Source organism: Dermacentor albipictus, chromosome 1, assembly GCF_038994185.2.
Source record: "Dermacentor albipictus isolate Rhodes 1998 colony chromosome 1, USDA_Dalb.pri_finalv2, whole genome shotgun sequence".
In the NCBI taxonomy this organism is placed as follows: domain Eukaryota; kingdom Metazoa; phylum Arthropoda; class Arachnida; order Ixodida; family Ixodidae; genus Dermacentor; species Dermacentor albipictus.
Genome location: NC_091821.1, coordinates 239,345,814 through 239,373,782, shown reverse-complemented (window position 1 = coordinate 239,373,782; position 27,969 = coordinate 239,345,814). Strand labels below are relative to the sequence as shown.

General features: G+C 43.2%; 1 protein-coding gene and 1 long non-coding RNA gene across 2 annotated transcripts in view; one reads left to right on the top strand and one right to left on the bottom strand.

Annotated features, from left to right (window-relative positions):
* The window catches only part of LOC135901568 (uncharacterized), a 1,085,637-nt gene that overhangs the window by 736,235 nt on the left and 321,433 nt on the right, over positions 1-27,969 (bottom strand). The gene's annotated exons all lie outside the window — the stretch shown is intronic.
* On the top strand, positions 303-27,969 carry LOC135901633 (uncharacterized). Its single transcript, XR_010564202.1, has 2 exons — positions 303-524; positions 27,512-27,969. It is a non-coding gene; the product is annotated as an uncharacterized lncRNA (long non-coding RNA).

Here is a 27,969-nt window from a genome sequence, read left to right as displayed (position 1 = left end):
GCTTACCTACATTATAATTGTGCACAACTGTAATTTTTTTAACTGCGAACAAATTGAAATTGTTTAACAAGTTATAATAAAATACAACCGTTACAAATTCATTTGTTTTAATTGTAAATTGCCCAATGTAGCCAGTGTTTTGCAATTACACATGGTGCAGGTTGTTTGACTTTTATGCTTTTAGATGCAAGTTTTAAATTTGTTTTTCAGTATAATTTTGCACAAATAACACACTTTTGTGTCCTCAGAGCTTTTATTTATTTACTTTTGTTTACTTTTTTCAATGCATTGACATTGCCAGTTGCAATATGAATCGGCCGGTCTTCAGTGAAGCTACGTGGACGTGAAAAGGCACCTTTTCCACGCAGTGATCTAAAAATTACTCACGATCGCGCCCTGTAAGAAAATAATTATGACGTGTCTAGCTAGCTAAACTATAATGAATTCCATTCAGATTATAAAGGTGGCTTAGGCGTCCAACAAGCAGGCGCAGCGTTGACGAAGCCAGGGAAACAACATGAAATGTAAGTACTGTGTTCACGTTTACGTCCGCTACGACTGCTACGACTCCTAGTTAAACGGTTAAACATTCTTCTGTTCTGCATTCAAGTATAGGCGAAGATCGAATGCCGTTGATGTGTTTGCAAAGTGCGTGTGACGGATCCGATGTGACCATAGAAAGCGACTAGCCAAAGTCCGGATCGCAGTGAATGTATACGCGCCCTCGAATCGGGGTAAGCAAACCTACGTCCGATGTTGTTTCACAAATCGCCCAGCGACTACGGTGTGTCCTGTTGGTCGCGAAGTCGCAGCGTCCGCTTTGCGAGTGGGGACGCCCGGCGCAAAAACGCCCGTGCACCGCGAGCTTTGGGTGACACACTAAAGAAGCCGAAGTAGTCATGATTAGTCCAAAGCCCCTCGACTACAACGTCCCTCAACTCAACGTCGCGGCTTTAAGGTGTAAAGCCCGATGACAAGCGTTATGTACGCGTTGCATAATAAGTGATTCCTTATAATCAGCTTCGCCACAGTACAGCGCTGCCATGCGGTGAAGAATACACGCTGTACCGTGTCAAAACAAATCGCCATACAGTAAAGCACAAGACCGGAACGGAGGCGATATCACGGTGCCTAGGACGTTTTCCTTAAATATACACGCGCGCGCCCACCTTCTCCGGTCACGGTACGAGCACAGAGATATCTTACGTGTAAAGACATGCCTTCAGAGCTACTACCTGCAGTCAGTGTGGCTACTTCGTTTGACCCGCCTTGCGTAACCTGTATATAAGATCGAAACAAGGATCAATACGCGCTCTTTAATTGATACATCACCGAAGGCTTTGTTTCTATATTATGACCTGCCACATTCGGAATGGTAAAAGCTGTTGGCAGCAAATGAAACGCCGTCTCATGAGAAATGGTCAAAAAGTCCCGGAAGCGCTCTGGAGTCGAAGCTCACGTGTATTCAATACCGCTCGATTAACGGATGTAAACCGTGGCGTGATCCGAACCTGCGACTTCTCAAAACGAATTCACTGTGACACCTCGTATGAAGACTTCATTTCCATTAGCTTGCTTTAAATAAGGAGGTGGTCTTTAATGATGTCATTTAATACTTGCAAAGTTAGCACGTACAAAGTTCCATGAAATATATATGTCCACGTCCAATCTCTTGATCTTGGAAGAGAAATTCGAATGCCTTTTCTTTTTTTCCAGTTAGAAAGAGACACCACATATATAAAAAAGTAGACATACTGTTTGAGACATTGGTTTATTATCTAGCGTCAGATGGTGTCGTGTGGTGACCAACACGGATTTCCACGAACCTAAACTAAGCCGGTGTGCAGAGACCTTTATGTAAAGATTTGCGGCTATTATAGCCAAATCTTTGTCCTAAGGGATTCATAAAATTATTTCTTTCTTTCTTTCTTCTTTGTTTGTACTGCTGCAAGTTGCTTCTTATTAAACGCGCATCAATCATGAGCCCTCCCAAAACACAACGCTGCCAAGCCACGACACTGCAATAAAGGAGGCGCAACGGCTTTTGTTGCATTTTGAGAACTTGCGCAACTCCATGCATTCCTTTTTCATGCTGTAAAGCTTAATTTCATTTCCTTCATGCTAAGGCTTACACGATACAAGACCCAGAGTGGTGGCGTTTACTAGTGGCTTTCGCGTTGTGCTTGGTAAGCCCGAGGGCTCAGGATCGAATCCTGGCCGCGGCGGCCGCATTTCAACGGTGGCGAAATGCAAGAAAACCAGCGTACATTGGATGCACGTAAAGGAAACCAAGGTGGTCAAGATTATTCCGTAGTCTCCCACAACAGCAAGCCTCACAATCATATTGTGGCTTTGGTACATAAATCCCTAGAATTAAATTTTTTAATACGATGCAAGTATAATAGACGATTCCACAACAAGAATCGATTCATTTCTTTAATATCAATAGCTGATTGGCTGACAGAACCGTTTTCATCGCCTCAGAGCAAACTCGCATACAGGGATGTAAGATATTCCGAAGTAGAAGGGTGTGGATTATGTTACACTACAACTTATACTTTAAGTTTACATAAAAATAAGTACTGAAGTGAATATTCGTTGGTCTCCATTCGAATGCGGCCTCCGCGGTAGCGAGTCGAACACGCGAAATCGTGTTTAGCAGGAGTACGCCACGTCCACTGAGCTACAGTAACTAGAACTAGTGCCGCCTTTGTATTTCTCATAAAAGGCACCTGTGTACCTTCTCTAGCAACTGAGTACATAGCACAAACAACATACGTATAAACCGAGGGACCGGGGGGGGGGCAAGGGGGTACTTGCCCCCCCCACCCCCGATGTCAAAAGTGGGGGACCAAATTATGTAATTTGCCCCCGGCTCCCCACTTTTGAAAGTAGCCACTTTCGGAGGCATGCTGGAAAGCCCGACAAAAGTACGTACAGCTGAAGCTGAATTTTATTTCTATAGAGAGAACTCATAAGGGAAAGGGAGAGTCACCACATGAGTAACGCTTTTCTTTACCATACATCCCCTGCTTGGACAGCGAGGATTGTCCTCTGTGCCTTCTTGGGACGCCCTCTATCGGACGACGTGCGGGATTCACCATACAGGCTCCCGTTGCGGAGAACGCCCGGCGCTGGGCCGTTCCCGCCGTAACAAATGTCAGCTTGCGCGATTTTCATCATGCCCAGATTTTGGGGACCGCTATATCTGTATTCGAATCAGCTTGCGAGATTTAACCTGCGGGCGATGGGGAGGTTCGGATATAGGATTATAATCTGCCGCACCCAATGATTGTGTGCCTTACGGCATCAAATCATTGAATTATTAAATGCTGGAACTTTTTATCTCTGTCCAGAGATAGCCTACATAGGGTTGTTGTCTCAGTATGTTATCATCATCAAAAATCTAATCAACTTCTTACAGGGGTTGTCGAATTTCATTGTGTTATCACGACTTATCGTAGATATACTCGTGAAAATGACCTTGGTCTAACGTGAAGAGTCATTTCAATACCAATAGAACACTGACTTTAATTTCTTACACTGGCACGTGTCACTTCTGACTTTAACGATTTCATTTTCAGGCTGTTTCTAATTAAGAGCTACACTGTTACATGTTTCCCGGGAGGAGGAAAAACGGCACATATGTCGTATTTTGAAAAAATGAAGGCCACTTTTTGGTGACGTGTACCGAACATTTCCATTGTGTAGGTTGCTTATGTGCTCTGGAAACAGTTACTGAATAGTCGCTTTCTACCAATTTTTTGCGTTACAAATGCCATTTAGTTTTCTCCCCCGGTATCATAGGTAAATTAAGCGGGGCACGGTGTATAATTTATTTGAAGTATATGAAGCAATGTTCTGAGTGGCCAGCGAGCTATGTTTATTTTGTGTAGGTTCATTACTGCCTTTGTAGAAAGTTGCTTATTGAAGTGTTCCAGGGTGTCATACCGCCGCTAATAGAAATGTTTCCGAGAAGTACTCCTAAACCACCCGCATGGAAAACTGTTGAATACCCGTGAAAATAGGGAGAATTTTAAGCACAATGCATTGCGAAACTTTTACTTTCCTCCTTTAAATACAAGTGTTGCAGACAATTACTAAACCCCCCGTCTTCCCATGTGATTTCATGCATCATACGAGATTTTCAGTTCATTTCACCAGTGTCCTCGGTGAGCTAAACAAGGCCTCTTATTTATATTTGAGGGACAAGGTATGACCAATGTGTAGGCAAAGTTCCAAATGGGTTGGTTAAATGCGCATTTTCTAGCAGAATGCTCATACGCAAGTGGCCCATAGCATTATTAGCCTGTTTTGCGAGCGGTGTAGACATCATTACAACTGGCATACTTACAACTAGACGTGAGGTCAAATTTTGCGAACATGAGGCTAACAATACGCCAAGTTTATGTGCCATAATATGTTTTTATCAAATACAGCGTTAAAAAAAAACTGTAAGCAAGGATTCGAAAGTATCAGACTACTGCTGTTAGCTATAGGCCTCCCAATCTCCCAAGAGAACTCCGCGTTTCAGATATTTATACTTTGAAAGGATAGCTAGCATTTTAAGTGCAACAGGTTGCGTAGTTTTAGCGTTTCTGGGCTCATTTAGAAGCGACACAAATAACGATTAAACCTTCAGGATTTCCTTCTTTTCTTTTTTGTTTTGCTTTTTCATGCGTGATACATTAGTTTCGTCTGGTGTCCGCATTGAACTAAATGAGGCCGCTTCGTCATGTTTGGTAACTGTAAGGACAAATTAATGGGTGATGAGGCCGTTATTGTTCTGGCAAAACGAAAGCCCGCGGAGTTTAAAAAAAAAACACCCCGCGACAGCGCGCTCTGTGCGCCCGAATGGGCCGCGATTACAGCGCTCTCATGAGTGATTTGTAAAAACATGGCCAGCGCCGTGCCTTCCCTTCACTTAGGAGAAAGGGCATCAACCTTTGCTCGGTTCTGACGTTACCGGCAGCGGCTGGCGACGGCGCTCCGAAAAAGCGCTTCGTCATCAGCTGCTCGCGCCTGTCGCCGAAAAACGCGCCGTCATCAGCCGTTTAGTCCAATATGACGAGAAGAAAATTTTTTTTCCAGCATTCAAGTCGATGCGGAATAGAAAAAATACACACAATACATGCATCATACATCTGGAACCTGTGCGAGAGAGCGTATCATTTGTTACAACGCCGCTTTTCTTCAAAGCTGTGCCAGCGGCTAGATGCATGTGAGCTCGACTGTCTATTACTGTCGTGTCGCGCAACCATTTCGAGAGAGAGAGAGAGAGAGAGAGCAAACGTTTATTGTAGTAGAGGTTGTTTGGTTCCTCCTCCAGGGTCCCACTGGTTACAGCGGCTCGCCGGGCCTGGTCAAGGGTCGCCAGTTGGCTTCCCAATTCCACTTCCGCGAGTCGCGCCTCCCACGACCAGTTGTCGTGGGAGGCGCGTGTTTAGCAGCGGCGAGGTGGCAGCCGCCGGACGTAACGCCCACTGGAATGTTATGTGTTCCAATGTCGGTGTTCCTTCGCACCACGGGCATGTGTTGCTGTATTTGTCTGGGTACATTTTGTGTAGCCTGTATAAATGTGGGAAAGTGTTTGTTTGCAGGCGGCGCCAGTCCCGTGCTTGCCTCCTGTCTAGGTCTGGGTGAGGAAGTGCTTTGGTTCGCCTATTTAGCCGTTGTAATCAACCATTTCGAAGAATTTGTTTGCGGTGCCTAAAGTATGCCGTACTCAAGCGAGTAGAAGGCGAACAGCGTTTTAAACTTGTGAGCGGCACGGGGCGACAAGAGGAAACTTGAACGTATACCGACATTGGCAATCTGGGGGAAGACCTAGCGCGAACACAATAATGAGGAGTTACTTGACGCTGAAAGAAACAGGTAGATTCAAGTCGCGGCACTGAAAGGGGACCATCAGTAAAAAGGCTGAAGGAGACATTTTGGCTTTCATGACTGCAAACCCTCATTTCAGCGTGCGTAATGTGAGTGGTGGGGTCGGCATTTCAAAGACTACAGTGTTAAGAGTTCTTAGTAAGGCTGAAATGCATCCGTATCACCTCCAACTGCATCAAAAGCTGCAAGAAAGAGACTTTCAATGGCCGCTTGATTTCTCAAATTGGGTCCTTGTGAACAGTGACGAAATACCGGATTTTGATGACAAAGCGCTCTGGACAGATGAGGCAACCTTCTCCACAAATTCTCAATGAACATCCATCATGCGAATTACTGGAACGATACGAACCGCATTGGGTGGCGCAGACCAGCCACCTGTACCAATGGTTATCCAGTGTGGGGTACAATGTCTTTGAAGGAAGAATAACTGGCCCCATATTTTTTGACCACATGCTTACTGCTCAGCGGTACGTGAACGACATCTTGGAAGGCGCAGTCAGCACGACGGTGCACCAACTCACAGCAGCAGCCTTGCCCGAGCCTGGCTTGACGAAGCCTTCAAACGCCAGTGGGTCGGGAGGCATGGACCAGTGGAATGGCCTGCATGGTCACCGGACTTGACACTTCTTGACTTCTTGTGGGGACATGTGAAAGACCGAGTGTACCGCAAACCTACAACTACACGAGAAGCGCTAAAGACAGAGTTTGCTTAGGCCTGCAGCGAGATAGCGTCTTGCGTCATCAAAAAAGCTACATCGGACGAGCTGAAAAGGTGCCAATACTGCATTATGGCACAGGGCGACTGGTTTAAACACATTCTTTAGACCGACATCACAGCGAATAAATCTCTACAACCGTTATCCATGAAAAGAGTCATCTGTGTCAAACTTTTGTGCGACGTGGAAAACGCACGTAAGTAATATGAAATTTGCCGACAAGGAATGGACAGGAAGCTAAAAAGCAACCTTCCATGTCAGTTTACAATTTTTCCTTTTGTGACAACCAGCGTAACTTTCACGACGTTATAAAGACACGGCCTTGAAGAAAAGTCCACTTGTCGAGACGTTGGCTCCTGCATTCACCTTGTTCTCGTTTTGCTCACGACGTTATCAAGCTTGTTATAACGTGTGTTTCCTTGTTGGGGTCTCGCTCCTAAATTCGAATGAATTAGCTTCTCATTTTTCCTCCACATGCACCTGCTAGCGTGAGAGTGCAATTATCGCCGCAGAAACGGGATCCGCGCTGTATTTAAATGCCACCCAAACCTGCCCAAACCCACTGGCGTTTATCTCGAAATCAAGCACAACGCGAAGCTCTTTTGTGGGCAGCACGAAAGGCGGGAAGCGAGCGATGTCTTTTACTAAGCACGGTTGAGAGCACTGTATTCGTGGCGCTTTCGGGCGCAGACAGCGCGCTGTCACGTGGTATTTTTTAAACTCCGCGGGCTTTTGTTTTTCCCGAATAAAAACGGCCACGCTAAGTCAATCTCATTGGAAGTGCCTGGGTTGGCCGATATTTGTGGAGCTCCACAACTTTGCTATTGACGTCTGAACGTTTCAAGCTATATTTAAAAGTTAATTTATCTCAGCTAATTAATAAAAAAAAATAGAGCAAAAAATGGTACTGTAAGTTTAGATAAACTCTAACAACATCCGCGCGATTTCTGTTCTGAAGAACGCACAGATTTTTTTCAAAATCTTGGTCCAAGTTGGCTGGGACACCCTGTATATATGTACAGGTTGTGCCATATAACTTGAGCCAATGTTTTAAGACTGATAGGCACTCCGGACGCGAGTTGAACCGAATGCTTAATGTTTGCACTGGCCTAGAGTTACTCAGGCTATTTTTTTTTATTTTCCCCTTAACTAACGGATTAGTTATGTTTAATTAATAAACGTTTTAAGTATTGGCTGCAGATCCCAAATGTGATACGCAAAGTTGTAGAGAACCTTGAGAAACCTCTCGCTAAATTGTTTCCAATACGATATATCTCACGTGGTCCTTTCTTCCGCGTACCAAAGAAAGCCCGCGAAATATGAAAATAAAAAATACCACGTCACAGGGCGATTGCGCACTGCTATTGTGCTGCTGTCAAGCGTGCGATGGTTGGACAAGGTCGGCTGCAGCGAGACTGGCCCGCGACAGGGCGTTATGTCTGGTGTAGAGATCTGGGCATACGGCTTTTATCGCATGACGGTGCAAGTGCGTGCTGCTGGCCGAGCGGTTCCAAAGTTCCGAGCGGATCCGGTCCCATCAATCTCTTCCCTGGTTTTTTATTTTGTTTTTTACCAGAATTTGTAGAGTCTCTTGACTATCTCGACTGCTTACAGTTTGATGCTTCCATCCACTTTAAATCCCAGCGCCTCTAGAAGGTGTACATTACCTATAGGCATCTATGGGTGAATACCTTCGCATACAATAGGATGTGTTGAGTGGTATCCGGATTTTTGCTTCAAAGGACACATGCCCCATCTTGTTGCGAGTATTTGCTCCGGTTTGTTTTCTTTCCTTAGACAACAAGCTCGAGTCAGATATATAGCAAGGTGTCGTCGTTTGTGTTATCGTACAGATGTTTTCTTTTAATTTCTTTCTTGCGGTTCTGGTAAACCTCCATGGTCTTCTTTGTTTCCATTCTTTGCATCGAATCTACTGTCTCTGGTTCTCCCTTTTTCTTTTTAATGACTCCTGGTTGTCTATATAGAGTTTCAATTCCCTGTACTTTGTTGCCAACTTTCTTGACTTCTTCCTTCTGTAATCTGTGTCCACGCTTTTGAGGTACAGATAACTGCACACTTTATATAGCCACACATTTAATTTATTCCATGTTCCGGAGTCTTTCTTCAAAACCAATTTTGCTCTGCGCTTCTCTGACATCACTATACGCCCGTCCCATACCACCCTGCACTGCCTAATTTGTGGTATTATCGTGGGATCCCAAAGCCAATCGGCCTACCGATCTTTGGTTAACTTCCGACGCCAACAATATAACGAATTTTAAGCACAGAATGGCATTAGCTAACGCTAGCGCTGGCACCGTTACTCTTTTCGAGATTGCTCGCACCACCTCGTATTTATTGCAGCGGCCCCAAGAGGCTCAATGTTCCTCAATGATTATCTTGATGGGTGCTTGAGTAAGTCTTCGCTAATGTACGCACCTATGTTTTTATATTGCCTGACTATACTTATGACTTCCTGTTGAACTGATACCACGTAATTACTGCACTCTAAGAACAGTTTACACCCTTTGGCTTGCCCCTTCTGCCACACAAAAATAATCGTCATCTGCCTTGATGCGTTTCCTTTCTTTATCGCTGCGAGCCCGGAACTTTCCAGTAACGAACGGCACGCGCGTTATCAGCATAGAACAGTTTACACCCTTTGGAGTGCCTCTTCTGATAACGCGCGTGCCGTTCGTCACTGGAAAGTTCCGGGCTTGCAGCGATAAAGAAAGGAAACGCATCAAGGCAGATGACGATTATTTTTGTGTGGCAGAAGGGGCAAGCCAAAGGGTGTAAACTGTTCTTAGAGTGTGGTCTCTTCACTAAAGATCATAATTCCCGATTTCTAAACTTAAGGCCTAAATTAGTGGCTGCATTGCCACACAAGTTCGCAAGTCTCTGCAAATATCTTGCATTCACCGCAAGTAGCACTATGTCGTCCGCATACATCAGCCCATGGACCTTCTGTTGCACGTTTTGCACATATATTACGAATGTTAGATCAAACCCTAATCCACTGTTTCCCAGTCGTCATTATACGCCCTTAACATTAAGCATGAACAACAATGATGACAGAGTACATGCTTGCTTCAGTCCTCGGTGAATATCCACTACTTCAATGTTGCATTTCTGGCCTTCCCATACAATTTGTACTCGGTTGTGCCTACACTCTATACTCTAAAAAACGTTTGCACCCTTTGGGGTGTATATCTGCCCCACAACAATAATCGTCATCTGCCTTGACGCGTTTTCTTTCTTTAACGCTGCGAGCCCGGTACTTTCCAGTAGCAAATGGCATGCACGTTATCACCATGACATAGCTTTCCCGAAGGGAAAGTAGCGGGCGCGGCGTTTTCAATAAAGGAAACACATCAAGGCAGATGAAGATTACCGTTGTGTGGCAGAAATACACTCCAAAGGGTGCAAACTTTGCTTACACTCTTAAAACGGTTGCACCCTTTGGGGTGTATATTTGTCCCACAACAATAATCGTCATCTGCCTTGCTTGCGTTTCCTTTCTTGAAACGGCGCTCGCTACTTTCCTGTCGAGAATGCTGCGTCACACTGATAACGCGCATGCCGTTCGTGACTGGGAAGTACCGGGCTCGCAGCGTTAAAGAAAGGAAACGCGGGCAAGACAGATGACGATTATTGTTGTGGGACAAGATACGCCCCAAAGGGTGTAAATTTTATATGAGTGTACACTCTTAAAACGCTTGCACCCTTTGAGGTGTGTATTTGTCCCACACACTCTTAAAACGGTTGCACCCTTTGGGGTGTAGATTTGTCCCACAACGATAATCGTCATCTGCCTTACTAGCGTTTCCTTTCTTGAAAACTAGGCGTTCGCTACTTTCCTGTCGAGAATGCTGCGTCACACTGATAACGCGCATGCCGTTCGTGACTGGGAAGTATCGGGCTCGCCGCGTTAGAGAAAGGAAACGCGGGCAAGACGGATGACGATTATTGTTGTGGGACAAGATAAGCCCCAAAGGTGTGTAAATTTTTCTAAGAGTGTAGAGTGTACACAATTAAATGTAAACCCTCTGGGTCATATCTTGCCACACAGCGATAATCGTGATCTGTCTTCCTTGCGCTTCCTTTCTTGAAAACGCTGCGCTCGCTACTGTCCTGTGGAGAATGTCCTGTCATGCTGATAATGCGCATGCCGTTCGTGACTTGGAAATACCGGGCTCGCCGCGCTAAAGAAAGGAAATGCAGACAGATGACGATTATCATTGTATGGCAAGATACGACCCAAGGGCGTAATACTGATTAAGAAATATATATATATATATATATATATATATATATATATATGTATATATATAAACAAGTATCTGCGAATTTCGGTTGCAGCACTCTCAACTGTGTTTCTACAGAACGAAGCCTACACGCCTGTCGTAAAAGGAGCTGATGATCAAGTGTGTTCTGATATGAATAGTGACGGATTTCCACCGTCACAATGACAGTAGATGCTGAAGTGCCTGCCTGGGCGCCGAGTCCGATTCCGGGTTTTTAGGACTGTCATACTGCTCTTCACAGCGCCGCAAACCAGAGAGAGAGTGGGTGTGTGTGTGTCAAATAATAATAATAATAATAATAATAATAACAATTAGGTCTGGGTGCTGGTGCACAGAAAAACAAAAATCAGAAAAGGTAAAAATGTGAAAAAACTACGATCAAGAGTGACAGGATAAAAAAATAAAATGAATGAAAAAAAACAAGAACAAAATAATACAATAACGCAATTTTGAAAAACGTAGAACGTCTATACGGAAGGAGAGAAGACAAGAAAGAAGTGCCCCTACAAAGAAGGCTCGAAAGAAAGCGCGAAGCTCGGCACAGATGGAAGACAACTCACACGTTTTCAAAGATACCAAGATGGAGAATATCACAGTTGTAAAGACTTTGCATTCTGTGGAGAGGTGACTGCGATGATTTCACAGGTTAGTAGGTTACTATGTTTACTAAAAATTTGTGACCAACTAACCGCGAAATTATTGAAGCAGCGCACATAGCCTGGTCAAAAGACGCATGCGACAGTAGCCCCTCCTTATGGATTACATCCAAAGAACTGGCATTTTTAGCGGGGAGGGGATATGATGATTGCAGTTATCTCCCCTGTTCAGTGCAGCATGTATGATTGATTGGGAATATATGTATGGTTTTTTGGTTTCTCCTGTTGGTTGGAGCTGTTATATATTCTTCGTTCCAAGCAATCAACTTCAGTTGCAAGTCAGCGCTTGTCCGTGGCGTTTCTCTTTGCTAGTCCCCATGAAAACCGCGCTGTTCTGTTTCAATTATATCCTACCAACTCGCCCAAACGTCTGTTTTAACATTATTTGAGACATTGTACCTTGAAATCGACAAGTGCATTTCTCGTCGTATTTGTCACTGGACAGCTGTTGTGACTTTCTACCTCCTGTGGTAGACTTTTCTTGAGCCTACTTGATCCATACAAGGATGTATTCAGTATATGAATAAGCACAACAGCCTGCAATTAGCACAAACTCTTAACTAAGCCATGCACCCACACTCAAAAGTGTGTTTGCATGCGTGTGTGTGTGCATTTATGTGGCTCATGTCATATCCTGTTCAGATACGAGATCACATCCATTCTTTCCTTTTTTTTTTATACGTTGCTGTCTGCTATGGCTGTTGTGTTGCAATAAGTTGCCATAAAGCACGCGATCATCACACAGGCACACACCCAATGTTGCGTTGCACTAGCAGAACCAATGAAATTGAGGATTTAAAGCACTGCCTGGGTAACTACAATACATATCCATTGTCTGGTTATTCACCTCATTTCACCAGCACTGCTAAATCACATCCCTATTATATCTGTTTACTCCTCACATGGTCAATCTCCACCTAACTCCCGGATCGAGTGGATAAGGCACAAATTCCCGTTGTCTTGAACTCAATTGTAAAGGCATTCTGCTGCCAAACTCGCATGCTGGCATGTTTATTATGGAAAATGCTTGGGCAAGCGATAACAAGAGGTTGTTTAATATGACGATTCTCATCTGCAATATCGGTCCACAACAATGGAAAAACGTGGGCTTGAACGTTGCCGATTCTAGTCTAGTTGAATTGATAGAGGCTAGCTTGTTCAACTGAATGTACAGAACTGGGACTCTCATCGAAAGCCACACTCATGACGAACACACAAAAATCAAAATTAGCCCTGAATTTGTGCAAGTTAATGTTGTCTCAGTGCAAATTGCATTTTCATTATCTGAATTTTTATAATTGTTATAAATTTCCTAAGGTGTCCGACATCATTGCTATCGTGGAGGTTAAAGAAAAGCTGTTGAAGGGAAAACTATGTCCCAAAAGTAAAGCCACACAGGAGGGGCACTGTAAAACTATAAATAGAGGATAAAATGATGAAGAAGCCCTTTCGCACACTTCCCACAAGCTAATTAACCTCCTTGGTTAATCATGGCTTATTTTACCAGACAGGTACTTATCTATGTGCATCTTTGTATTACTAGCTTTAGTGTGAAATCTGAATATCTGGGCATATCGTACTGGGTATAACATCATCAATATCCAGAAGAAATTACTTTTTTCGTTGGAACCAGCTTTTATTTTGTAATTAGTCTAGCATTAAAATCACAGAGCCAATTGAGTCACTTAACCTGTAAGTGGACATCACCTGACAAGGCTCTATTTCAGGTGATGGAAGTAAGCAGCATACACATGAATGTAACCTTGAGGGGTGTACATATTTCTTTTTTCAATTCCTGCAGTTCACGTAAACAGAGATTCACTGTATCATGGTTGCGACAAGTTCTTTTCACGACGCCGAGGTTTATGTAAGACGGGAAGAAACATCACACGTTGAGTAAATAAAGCCCGAGATTATAAGAGAGTAGAGAAGGTGTTCCGCTTTGGATTGAAATGTACAGGTGAGCAGAATGATAGGAAACATCACAAACAAGGCAGAAAGAGCAGATGAATCCCGGATGAGGTTCAAGATGTGCATCTTTAGTCAAAGAATAAAAATACATGCCTTCAGATATTAACGCAGAGACCATAGGCATATAACACATCAGTGAAAGGAAATAAATATGTTATAACGTACAACGAAGGTACAAAAGGAACCTATGCGAATTTCTCAGAAAGGAAGATGGGCAGTAAGAGAAAAATTTGTTCAAATTTGGGGTTTGAATTCGCATCAAACCTGGACTTTCTAGCTTCGTGGGTCTCTCAGTTGGGTAAATGACAATCTTTCCTTGAAAAATATTAAGCACAGCCAGTTGGCACATCCTACATGACTTCTTAGGAACTGTGAAAATCAAGATATGACAGCATGGTGTGCAGTGCAGTTCTTGCTTTTGATTTCATTAAAACTTATAGTACTTGGAAATCAGCGGTCACTTTATTTAAGTAGCCCAGGCAAGGAACATGCCCGATCGTCCAGTCACCATTACGCACACGCACTGCCCTTTGGCTTCTCCACTTACGCCATTATCTTGGGATGGCAGCTGCCACCAACGTTACAGGCGTCACGGTCATGTGTTACGACAGCAGTTCTGGGTTTCTCAATTTTTCATTTAGCCAACCAAGAGGGGAAGGGGGTTATCATCTTTGTCAATGTTATCATCTTTGCCAATGGCCCTGCCCCGTTGTCAGACTAAACGCCGCACACAACAGCCGCATCACATCAGGGAGGAGCCTTGTGCCGATCCCAACTCTCTTAAATGTAATCATGCGAACGACAATTAAAATTTGGAGTCGGATATCTCGGAGAACAGACACGCTAGAAGCATTCTTCTAAGTAATACTGTGTAGAATCACAACTGCCTCTAGCTTTTCATTGCAAACATACCCACTTACTGCAGTCAACAAAAAGTTAATAACTGAATTTTAGTTGATTGGGTTGCTGACAGCAATAATTATCATCTCACGTTGCACCGCCCTGGCCACATAATTTATTTGCACAGGTGGTCTTTGCATGCCTCCCAGCGGCTAATTAAAAAAAAAAAACAGAGCTTATTTTGACAGCGCTGCAGCTAGTTGCCACACGCAAACGCTATTAACTGCATTGCATTTTTTGGCCCTTCTTGCAGCAGCTCTCCCGTATCCAACAAGACACCGGGAGCCTATACAAATAAGCACACTTTCCAAAGATAATTACGTTTATCAGCAAATGAGCCTTCGGCAACTAATCAGAAAATCTGTGAACAGAAAACAGAACTCTACAATCTTTCTAGTTTCACTAAGGCATCGCTGCTTTTAATGCTGCTTATTTTCCCGGGCTCATCTCCTATTCATAAAAATTGAAAACTGAGCTAGTTGGTGCTTATTCATCTAGTGGTTCATGCAGCGCTCACAAGAAAAGAGGACATCGAGAAGAAATGCATGGTGCATGCCTCGTGCGTTTCTTGTTTTTATATTGATGAACGCTGCATGCACCACAAGATCATCTTCCCTTTCTTCACTTTTCCGTTCATGCAAAATCTCCTGTCCATGATGACATTCTGCGATGGGTGTAGAGAGGGTGCCGAACCGGAACTGAACCATCATTTTCATCTGAACCAGAATTGAACCAATATCTTTTCTGCCATCTTGTAACCAAACTTAAACTTTTTGCAGGAACAGTTCCGAACCAGTTCAACCACAGGTTAAGTGCATGGTCATTGTTGCGGAAATTTGTGAGAGCAAACGACATCTCTTGTGACACTTGATCACAGCGCATAGAGTGTGGCCTTGGGAACAGTCATGTAGCTCGCCACAGTGATCTGCTTGGCTCATTAAATTGAATGCACAGTCATCTTAACTGAACACTGTGCATATAGTTGGCACGCACTGGCCTGGACAGCATCACCGATGCTGCCTGGTCACAAAGGAAACTGCTTGCGCTCAGGGCATGTACTGTATTCAGGCAGAGTAGCACTCTCCTTGCAACTGTCACGTACATTTGTTTTAATTTGTACTTTACCTTGAGTGACTGATGTTGGTTCGGCAGCGCGATCGGGGCTTCTCCACAGCAAGCGGAAGTGGCGACAACTGGATTTTATTTCGTGGTACTCGGCTATTAATAAGCAGCCTTGCGAATTTATGTAATTGCAGATTATCGCTATACAGTTTAGATGGTATTCCTTTTTAGCTGCACGACAGTTTGCGAGTGATCTCAGGAGAAAGACATATGAAACATTTATTGTCATGGAATGCCAACAAAGCTGTATTCGTCTGAGATCTACATTCATCCCACTAAAAATGTAGCACAATGCATAGCGAGATCTGCTCTAAATGTCCACATTACACTTGCCGTTTGGTTTTAGTCAACAATAAAGAGGCACTAAGGAAAAATAATTTCACTGTGTTAGTAACTTATCCTTCCACAATGCCAAAAAAAAACCACTCATACTGTGAGAAGAGGTTTGATAAGCCAGAAAAGACAGAAGAGTGAAAGATGGAGCGGGGTGCCGCCTCCCTGAAGTTCCTGCACTAACACGCTATGACGCCATGGATTTTGACACTGTCTTCTTGGGGCTGGTTAATGTGATGAGATTCAAGAACATTTACTTAGTCAGAATGACCCAAATATGTAGGAGTGCATTGAAAAAGTATGTGAGGTCATACTGACGTACCGAGGTAGGAGTTTTGGTGGAAAATACAAATAATGTAAGTTTGACCTTAATCTTCTTTTCTAGTAATCAACACATTACTGCAAAATAAGTGATGATAATGGAGTTCTTAAAGTATAATTTATCTATCAAAACTAATCTAGTGTTCTTCTTTAGTGGTCCCTTTAGGAAGCATAATTTTTTTACACACATGGATTTTGTTATTTTTTGTGTTGGCTACGCACATAAGTTAAAAGTATTTTCACTACAATATTTATTTGCACGCTTGAAATATTCCAGTTATAAATTTGTGGATTCGTTAACTTTTATAATGTTGAGTTAATTGGGCATTGGCACTGCTCACTTTCTCAAAAACAACACTACCTGCTCGCTTAGAACTAATTAAGTGCCTTTATTATGTTTAGAAGTATAAACGCATAATACATGGGTAGTTAAGTATTAGATGAAGCATATTCATTTTGTACAGTATGGATGACGAACACAAGCAACTTTACATGATTATACTGACAAAAAAATTATAGCCCACATATATTGATTTACTGAATAACTACAGTATTGTGTCAAAATTCCTAGAACATCCAAGTTCGACGAATTATAGCCTCTTTATTTAAGACCAGTGCAAAAACCTCACCTTAATTGAAGCGAAGGCTCTTGGTGAAGGGCTTCGTTTACAAGGATTCATCTACATGTCACAAAAATTGTAGGTAGTTGTCACGTGGTATCACAAACTGCTGACGCAAGCATCAGTCATACTAGCATAATGCTTGCAAGCCACACAATGATCGTGTCACCGAAATCTGGATGCGCAGCACATGGACCATTCTTTCCTTTTTCACTGCGCACTTCTCATTATTCGAGATGAGATGGTAAGCTTAGTGCCCCGCACTTGCTACTCTGAGAATGTACAGTGCCCTTCTGATATTCTCTCCCCCAATGAACTTGTCAACTAAACATTTCAACGCAGCTTCTGCCATTACACCGATCTTCGCATCAGTGATGACACGTGAGAATTGCCCCAAATTTTTGTGACTAGTAGTCCAGACAAACAAACCCTAGGCCAAAAAGCTGCGTTTCATGTGGAGCATGTATTTGAATTCCTTGTATTAGATGATTGTATAATTCATGATTTCCTGCATGTTCGAAGAATTGAGGTCTTATACCATGATTGCAAAGCCAGCAGCTATCTAATCAGAAAAAAAGAAGTAGGATAATAATTCTGTGAAAATACTCATGCTATGAATCCAAAGACGATTATTTGTATGAGGGGAGCCGTAACACATTAGAGAGCCGTTCAGGTTGCCACGAAGCCCGATGATTGTACAAATTCTGAAATACCTGTATACACCAGTACATGGTACATCATTTTCAGTATAATTAAGAAGTTATTGGTACGGCAAAAAATGGTCTGCAGTAGTTCTACACACTATTGAACTGAACTTGTTTCTCTAAATGCATCACAAGTTTTTAAGGTGACTGTAGGCATGTGAATGTTTTATTTTTATTATGATCCATTTGAACCTCAATGAACCAATTTAGAAAGCCCTGAACCGGTTCAAGTTCTTTTTTAAACTCTGGAGCTGAATTTGGACTAAACTAAAGATCATGAACCTGAACCAGGGGATCCCAATTCCCTGGGATGTGGATCGGGACTTAATGATTTGTTTTTCTTGGGTCACGGGGTGACAAAGCTTGAAAAGCATGGAACTACATTATTTATTTATTTATTTATTTATTTATTTATTTATTTATTTATTTATTTATTTATTTATTTATTTATTTATTGAAAAGTACCTTACAGACCCTAGGGCAGCCGCCGTAGGGCCTGAAAGGTCTTTGGGCTTAAAGCAAGGGTGGCATTTCAAACGGCCGGTAAAGACATAAAAAGTACAAATTTCCTACAGACACAGTGCTATACGGAGATTGGCATATTATGCAATATTCAAAGCAGAGGGAATACAAAGCAATAAGGCACACGAACACTTGTTATACCATTAGCAAAGCAAAAGGAATACTGTTTATGAAAATATTATATAACATTGCAAACTTGTGCGATAAAATACACTAGACTGGGTATTTGTGAACGCTATTAAATGTGTAAAGCGTGAGTAACTGACAGCGGAACATGTCGGGGTTAGAAATGGAGGCTATGTTGTCAGGGGAGGCATTCCAGAGATGAATAACATAAGGCAGTGCAGGCGAATTAAATGCATTTGTTTTACCGTATATGGGCATGAAAGTGACCTGATTATGTAATCTGCATGAAAAAAGGTGAGGTATTTGTAGCTGTAACCGGATTCGTTTAACAGTGTAAACGTATTTGTAGAATAACCATAGATGAGCGATGTTGCGGCGGCTATCTAATGGCGGCAGTAGAAGGTCTAGTTTAATTTGTGAAATGCTTGAGTTTATACTGTAGTTACGTGATATGAACTGGGCGGCTGTATTTTGTATCCTCTCTGTCATATTGATTAGGTCATTTTGATGAGGGGACCAAATTAAGGAGGCATTTCCAACTGTGGCAGAATGAATGATCGGAAAGCGAATTTTCGAATGTTTGTCGGGGCATTTCGCAAGTTGCGTCATAGATAGCCAAGAGAATGTAATGCTTTGGCGGATGTAGAAGTGATGTGTGGGACCCATGAAGGATTCTCTGTAAGAACACCAAGGTACTTGTGTATGATGAAGTGTGAGAAAGCATAGTGTTATTAAGGTGATACGAAAATTTAGAATTTACACATTTTCGGCTGAAGCACATTACCTTCCACTTTGTAAAGTTTAGTGTCATGAGCCATTTGTTACACCAGTTAGCGATAGGGTTAAGATCTGCTTAAGTGCCAAGTGATCATCAGTTGTGTAAATGGGATGGCAGATTATGCAGTGATCGGCAAAAAGGCGCATGCAGGAAGTAATCTGGGTGGGTAAGTCATTAATGTAGATTAAGAAGAGTAAGAGCCGGAGGACGCTGCCTTGCGGCTCACGAGAGTTAACAGAAGAAGGTGGGGAAGAGCAATTGTTAACAACAGTATACTGGTCTTGAAAGGAAAGAAAATTACGAATCCAGGATAATGGTAAGAGTCAATACCTGCCGTGGTTGCTAAGCGGCTATGGTGTTGGGCTGCTGAGCACGAGGTCGCGGGATCAAATCCCGGCCATGGCGGCCGCATTTCCATGAGGGCTAAATGCGAAAACAGCTGTGTAATTACATTTCAGGTGCACGTTGAAGTACCACAGGTGGTCGAAATTTCCGGAGTCCTGCACTATGGCATGACTCTTAGTCAGAAAGTAGTTTTAGCATGCAAAATTGTATAATTTATTTTATTTAAAGAGTCAAGTCGTAGGGTAGATCATTTAGAAATTAGGCGGCATTGGGGCATGTGATCAAAAGCTTCTGAAAAGTCAAGAAAGATACAGTCAGTTTGAAGTTTGCAGTCTATGTTAAAGTGCAAGTGAGTCGTGAGTTCAGATAATTGTGTGTCACAGGAAAATCCCTTCCTAAAACCATGCCGATTAGCAAAAAAGAATTGTGAGCTTCTAGGTGGTTGTACAAGCGTGAAGTCATTATGTGCTCAAGCATTTCGCAACATATGTAAGGTAAAGATATGGGCCGATAGTTGTCAGGTGAGTGAACATCTTCAGATTTGTGAATTGGTATTATTTTTTCTATTAAGCAATCCGTGGGTAACTTTCCAGATGCTAGGGATTGTTGAAAAATATGGCATAAGATCTTTCTTGAGGCAGCTACGGTGTTCTTTAATATCTTGGAATTAATGTTGTCAATACCAGCTGAAGTGTATAGTATTTTGAGGTTACTTATGAATAATTTAATGCATTCAACAGTGATAACAATTGGTTCCATGTATGCGGCGTCAAGATCGGGAAGAGTTGGAACATTGGAAAAGTCCTCCGGAGTGAAAACAGATGAAAAAAACGTGTTGAATACGGTGGGGCATTCGGCGCTAGAAATAGGTATGTTTTCTGTTCCATGTAAAGTTATTGTATTAGTATCTCTTGTCGGAAATATGGCTTGCCAAAATTTTTTGGGATTGAAAGGTATTACCATGTGATGGTAGTTCATGTGAGTAGTATTTATCTTTTGCGGAAGATATCGCTGAGCAGTAATTTTTTAAACAGTCTTTCTATATCTGAGAAGCCTCAGCAGTGCGCACACGTTTAGCCCTGTTATACAAACGCTTCTTTATATTCCTTAGTTTGCGTAGAGACTCGTTCAACCAAGGGCAGGATTTGTCATTAGTTATGGAGACTATCTCGACGTACCGGTGTACTAATGCCGTTAATTTTTCCCTGTAGAGTAACCAGTTGTCATTTATGGATCGACAATTAAATAAAGGTAGTAGCACTTGGCAAAAGAATTCTTCAAGTTGGGAGTTAAGCTCATCGTAATATGCTCGTTTCTAATCGTGAATTTTTTTTTTTTTTTGTGCCAGACACGGGCTTCGTGATACTAACAGCTAGTTGAATGAGGTTATGACCACTAAAGCCGCTCATATTAGAAATGGAAAGTATTGTGTCAGGAGCGTTTGTGAAAATTCAGTCCAAGATATTGGAGGCTTGTGTAGGCGCCTTAATTATTTGGAAGAGGTTTATAACTATTTGGAATGGCTGTTAGGTTGACACTTTTTCACTCGTTGCAGTAACTTAGTGGCTATGGCACTATGCTGCCAAGCTAGAAGTCTGTGTACAGTCCCAGCCAAAGGGGCCACATTTCGGTGTATACTTAGACTTAGGTACAAGTCTTAGGATTCCAGGTAGTCCAAGATTCTCTGGTTTTCCTACTGCGGCATGCTTCATAAGCAGATTGTTCTTCTGAGATATGAGACCCAATAATTTTGTTTTTAACTAATGTTGCTTCAACTACTTTAGTTTTATTCACAATACGGTGATACACGATGTAGTGCATATAAGGAATACAGCAGACTTCAGCTATTCTCTTAGCTCTGAACTTGTTTACTGCAACAGCAGCATTCTCCCACAGTGAGGACCAACATCTGAATTATTTTCTGTTGTCTGCTTGTTCCTCAAATAATTGGGTTTGTCCCTACAGGGAACTGGTCAAAAAAACATTGATTATATGTAACCCACTTTCTTACGGGAAGAGGTGCGGTCACATATAAAATATTTTAATTTAAAATAAGAATTTCAAATAAATAAATGGGTATTATAATATTTTAAACAGTAATATAATTATGTGATAGTACAGAAAGAATGGTGTGGATTAGATAAAGAAGTTTTGACTTCTTCTTTGTGATGTACACATTCCTTTTTGCATGATATTATAATGCATGTTGCGTATGTCGAGTTACACACTTGGACAAACTTTATTATTCTCACACTCCCTCTGTCTAAGGGAGCTATATTAATTCAATTAAAGCACATAGCTTTATAAAACCTTTTGTTTGCAGTTGTTTGGCAAAAGACATGCGATAACTTTTTCTCGAGATGGGTCTACATCATATTTATACAATATTATATTAAACAATATACATTATATACAATATATTTGGTCCAAATAATCTTGGTACGTCACGTTTATGTTCATTTTTTTTCTGTGAAACAGTCGCATGACTTTGTTTTCATTTTTAATTAGGGCAACGTTTAGTACCTGTCAGTAGGACAGTAGCATGGCATTTGAAAGGATCATCAAACTTGGTCTCCTTACACAATTTTTAAACCCAGTTCTTTTTTAAACCAATACTTAAGCTACAGGAGAAGAGGCCGTTACTCCGTTGAAGGCTGCATGCTTTTTAGGCTGGTCGACTCGTGTTAAAGTTCCTGCTTAGTGATTGTCAACACTGAGGCCAAAACTTCTGCTGACAGGGATACCGAAAGCGCAATAATGCAGTGTCATCGATAAACAGTACTCTTACTTTTACGTTACTTTCTTCCCATCAACTTACGTTACCATTACTCAAATACAGTGGACAGAACGAGTTGACCTGGCTCCTTCAGTACGTCCTCTGTATAGCATTTCACACATTCTTTATCTTCGCAAACGATTCCTTTTCAAAGTTTTTCGTGGCCATCTTTTCTCGTTTTCTTGTTCGGACACCAAAAGCAACATTGAAAAAAAATCAGGCAGGCTGTATCAGGGACGCAGCCGCAGTGGGGTACATGACATGTCTTGCGCATGCTGCTGAGGGTGTGTGCCCACTAGGATGCAGAAATGACGTAACCAAATACACAAGTGACATTTATTCATGCATTACAAAGCTTACCTGTGCTGAACTTATCATACAAATACAGTTGGAACCATGTACAACAATATTCAAGTGTCAAGAAAATCCCCTTGTGTTAACCAATAATTGTTATAATTAGGTAGCCAAAAGAAAGCATTGGAGATAAGCATTTCAATTAGACAGAAAGTAGTACAATTAACCCACTAATATGATTACCGTTTTTAACATCACTAGGGTGAGCACCCCATGAACTTTTGTGTGTGTTCTACTGAGTGTTTGCACAGAAAAGAAAAGACACACAATATCTGGGAAAAGAAAAAAAAATACGAGCCGTTTCGCCAAACCCTCCGTGCATGCACCCCGCACAGCACGCCTTCATTGTCCCTTAAAGGCACTGACGATCAATTTTCACGGCACTATTTTTGCTAGTACAGTAGAACGCTTACCTGTCAGATTGTCTAATCATGAAGCGGTAACGCAGAAAACGCTGTGGAACATTTTTCATCAGAATTTTTTGTTCAGCAGTGAGGATGTATTCGTTCACGGGAAATATGCTGAAAACGGTGATAGACAAGCACGGTAGCGATTATATGCTGGCACTAGTGGGAGGCAGATGCCAAGTGTGGCCGTGCTGTAGCAAAGTATGATCTTAATTGTCTATCAAGTCTATATTCCTGCGTTTCATGTTTTCCGAATTGGTAAATGATTTCTGCGATAATAGCTATGTGTTTTCATGGTTTCTTGTCCAACTGCTTTGGTATTTAACCAGTCGAAATGAAACCAATTGGATTCAAAACGAAAAGATGCCCTTACACGTGATACAAAGTTCAGCATGTTGCCGTAGCCATGCGAGTGTTTTTGATTTCCAATAATGCTGGAGTGTCGAATAATATAGCAACAGCAATTTTAAGCAACAGTTATGATGCACTTTATAAGCGTCGACTTATGTACAGTTATCTTATAGGATACCTTCGGAGTACCAGGATTTAACCTCGAGGTCTCGTCACTTACTGGTTTTTGAGGCTTTCATTGCCAATTGAAAATTATAATTCCTACTTAAATCGTGAGCGGCATGTTGGATTCTATCACCATAAATTATGGTCATTTCATTTCTATCAACGTCTCACTATACATTCTGGCCAGTTGTCACTCCCTTCCACTAACCCCCCTCCTCCAATGTTGGCAAGGGTGTTAGAGGGGTACGGGCATGCGAGGCCGGCAATGCCCTGTGAAGGCATGCCGTACAGAGCATGCGGCATAAATGTGAGTGTGACAAAGCTGCACGAGTTCATTTTACTGCAATAGCAATTACATGGACAGTCTAGGTGCATTACAACCGTCGGCGCCACCGTCGCCGTGATGTTCTCGGTGAAGGGCTACAACATCGTCGCGGCGCGCCGTATGCCGTATGTGCGAGTGAAAGCGTGCGATGGTGAGCCCACGATGGCGGCTTAATCTCGCGCGCGCGAAGGAGGAAAGCGGGGACGAAGCGCGCCTTCTGCCGTCGCGCCCAAGGCACCAGGCGAGGGAAGTGAGGAGGGGGGAGGGGGGGCGTTCTGCTCCAGCGGCCGTGAGTTGGGCGCAGCCGCGTGAGCCCCATCTTGAAAGCGATCTACGATGGGGCAGGGTGCGCGGAGTACTGTTAGCTTCGTTTGCACTGTTCTTGCCGCTTAGTTCGTATGGAAGCGGGAGGCAGCACGGTGGTCGATTCGTTCGCTGCTGGTGCCGCGCTTCCTCACTGCAGCGTTTTCACAGCGAGTTTCCGCGGTCATCGAGTGAGATGTGTTAATGTTTGCTTGTGCGAGTGTGACAATATGCTTGTTGTTAACGAATGCATACAAGTTTATACGGCCGATAAGACTACTATACTTACGCTATCTTGCAATGTTAAGAACATAATGTGGTGAGCAAGAAAATCGGGAAATAAATACGCCACATAAATGCAAATTTCAGACATTTTACTAGTGTAAAGTACACTTACACGCCTTCTTAGTGTACGCTGAAAAAGTGCAGCGCGCTCTGTTTTTTTTTTATTGCAAGATCATTGTTAGTAATCGTTTTATCGTTTAGTTCTTTTATACGTTAAGCCGAGATCATTGTTTTTCCTGCACCTAAAAAATTTCACTTTCGCAAGCGCTGGCACAAACTAATCAAGTTAAGTAATTATGGCGTTTATGTTCCAAAACCACTTTCTGATTATGAGGCTTGCTGTAGTGGGGGGCTCCGGCATATTTTTGACCACCTGGGTTTCTTTCAAGTGCATCTAAATCTGAGTACACGGGTGTTTTTGCATTTCGCCCCCATCGAAATGCGGCCACCGTGGCCGGGCCCGGATTTGATCCCGCGACCTCGTGCTCTGAAGTGCAACAGCATAGCCACTGAGCAACCACGGCTGGTGAATCTAATGGTGTGTTTGGCTGGGTGCTCCAAGGCTCTGCCTCGGAGCAGCCACATCTGGAGCAGCCACATCTGGAGCCGCTCTCCATCCGAGCCGGAGCGTTAAAGCGACGGAACCGCGGATACATGAGCAGCTACCGCAATTACGCCACCGCAGCACAGATACAGTGAGCTATAGCACCAACGTAGATTAACGTTGCCTAGCACAGACCCGATAAAAATGGCGACTTCGGCTTTTGCCGCGCAACAAACGGAAATGTGCGGGCGTCACGTAATCGGAGCTCGGCAAGATCTCGGAGCCGCGACGACGAGGGTCGGAGCGGCTCCGAGCGCTCCGGTTGAATTTTATTGCGTGGACGGAACCAACCAAACACTCCTGGAGCGCTCCGTTTCAACCACGCGAATGCCTGCCGTGTGTCAGAGCGTCGATTCCCTGGGACCAGCCGAAGATACCATAACTCTTTAGTGGGCGAACTTTGGGCAACATTGCTAGGCAACAAACAGTTGTACACGTGCCAACCTGCGAACCTCAGAATTCGCGAAAATCTCGCACCCAGGGCCAGGACATAGCAACGGGGGGGGGGGGGGGGGAGGGGTTGCAAGGGGCCAGTGGTGGGGGTGGGGGTCTTATATACTTCTGACGACAGAAGACCTAGGAGCCCCGGGTGCCAGACGACCTAGCTACGCGCCTGCACAGGACTAATCAGGCGAGAAGGAGCGGATATAGCACGCACTTTGCTCTGAGCGCACACCTTTTGTTGGACACACACACCTTATTAACTGACTAATGGGTAGTAAATCTGGAACACCGGAGATTGACTCAGATCACTGACTTCTTCAGCAACTTTGCTGCTGCCGATTTGTCCTGCTTTAAAAGAAAAAAAAAAGAAGAAAGAAAGAGAAAACACTCTTCTGAAAAGAAACTTGCTCGAAGCAGGTACCTCCGGTGTATGGATTCTTGCGCTGCCATGAGAACACAGAGCATTGTGCCACCACCATTTTGTTTTTTTTTTTGCAATCTCGCGCCGCGCCGTCTTTCAACAGCTTTAAAACATTTTTGCGAACAGAATTTATTTTCCGTAATAGTTGACATTTTCGTAAAATCGTAGAACGATCCTAAATTCGTAAATATTACGAAATATTCAGGAGAGATGGCCGCTGTGAAGAGAAGACGAAGAAAAGCGTACAAACACCGGCGCTTTCCTGCTTTTAGATCCCCTGTTTTCTGGCGCTTTGTTCTCGACATGAATGTGTATACCGGCCTCTTTTACACTGATAACTCATCGGTCACCTGAAACTTATTGTCACTTAACACTGTTGCGGCCAATCTTCAGAAAACACCGCGGAAAGACAGGGTTCGAGGACATGCAACGCAGGCGTAAAAACGGCATGGTCGTCGAGCTGCGTGAAGAGGCGGCGCGCCGAACCGTTCATGGGCGTCAGAAGTTCCTTCCTTACGGTTTTTGTTCAGAATTGTGCGTGCTCGTTACGTGTTAAAGTGCTCCTTTACCCTTCATACTATATCTCGAGTAGCATGTGTGAGCCTTCGCTAACCTCTCCACTTGGACTACACCCTCTTCTTGCAAAGCACTCTAAACATTTTACACCCTTAAGGGTGTTTTCTTGTCGCACTGTAACACCCATATCGTTAGGGCCTTAAAACATTTATAGAGGACGACAGCGGAGCTCTAACGAGACGTGCGATAACAAAAGACGTAGTTGAAAACTATGTAATCATTCTGACAGCCTTGGGCGCATATAAATATCCGACAGGAGAGTTTCCTATCTCTCCCTCTGACATTCTCTTGCCGGGTATTTCTGTGCGCCCAAAGCTGTCAGAATGATTACATAGTTTTCAACTACGTCTTTTGTCATCGCACGTCTCGTCAGAGATCTGCTGTTGTCCTCTAAAAATTTTTTACGGCTGTGACGGTAAGAGTGCTACCGCGTGACAAAACCACCCTTAAAACACCCTTAAAAGTGTAAACATTTTTAGAGTCCCACGGCACGGTGTGTAGCTGCCGCTGGTTCCTCAAGAATTACAAAGAGAGGCGTCCGAGATATCGGGACTAAATTGGTCTACGAAGTCTTGCAATGACATGCAAGTACAATCGCGAGGACGCTCTGAAAATGGGGTCACCATAAATGGACACGTCATATCTCTGCTAGAATCCTTCGCATTCCATAACGACTGCTCTTTAGCTTGCTGGAGAAAGACAAATGTAGAAATTAAATCGGCAAATTCAATTTTCACTGATAACAGTAAAATAGTATATGAAAGTAAATAAATAAATAAAGCATCATGGGTGATGAAGATTTTCACTTTCTCTAAGCGCGTCTGACCAGACCGGCAAGCTGTGGCAGCCGCGGTGAAAGAGGTGTTCTGTCTGTCTTGACCCCTTTGGATGCGTGTCAGCTTCACCGTTTTCTTAAGCAGGAATACAGTGCAATAGACAGGACAGGAGGAAGTGAGAAACCTGTGAGAACACCTAGGTTGGTCAGTCTCTTCATCGTGCCGTGTCCATTGTGCTGCTTTCTGCTAAAGTCATTAAGAACCAGCCGTACGCTTCATTTTCCCTTTTAACCACATTCTTTTTTCTTCCCTATCAAAACTTACCCAGTACTGGAATATTGCATTGCGATCGCGATAAGTTGTATTCAAAAAATATATATATTCAAATTCCTGAAATGTGTATTTTTCTTCTTGCAGGAAATCGGCGCCAGCGAAGGCGGACCGACGCCTCTACGCAACGAGGCGAGGCCTCTGCACAACTGCGTCGTCATAGCAGCATTCACGCTGCGGCTGTTCCTCCTGGAGCGGAGCTGATGGCTGTGAAAGCCATGGACATGTGCAACAATACACACTATATATTCACTCGTACCATGCAGAAAATGGCACGACGTAGCTGCTCCACACAATTGCAATACCTGTACACTGGCCCGGAGAGAGCAAAATGTATACTGAGAACAAATTCTCACTCGGCATGGAGCTGGCCACTCCAAAGGTTCTACCAACACGCCCTTTCGTTCAAATCAAGGTTAAAAAAAAGCGAATTCCGTCTATGATCTGCGTCACATCAGCGTTGTCTAGTCTTATACGCGATGTATCTTGGAGGACTGCCGAAAATTCTTATATAGCGCTAGAAATAAAAACGCAATTTTTTAAAA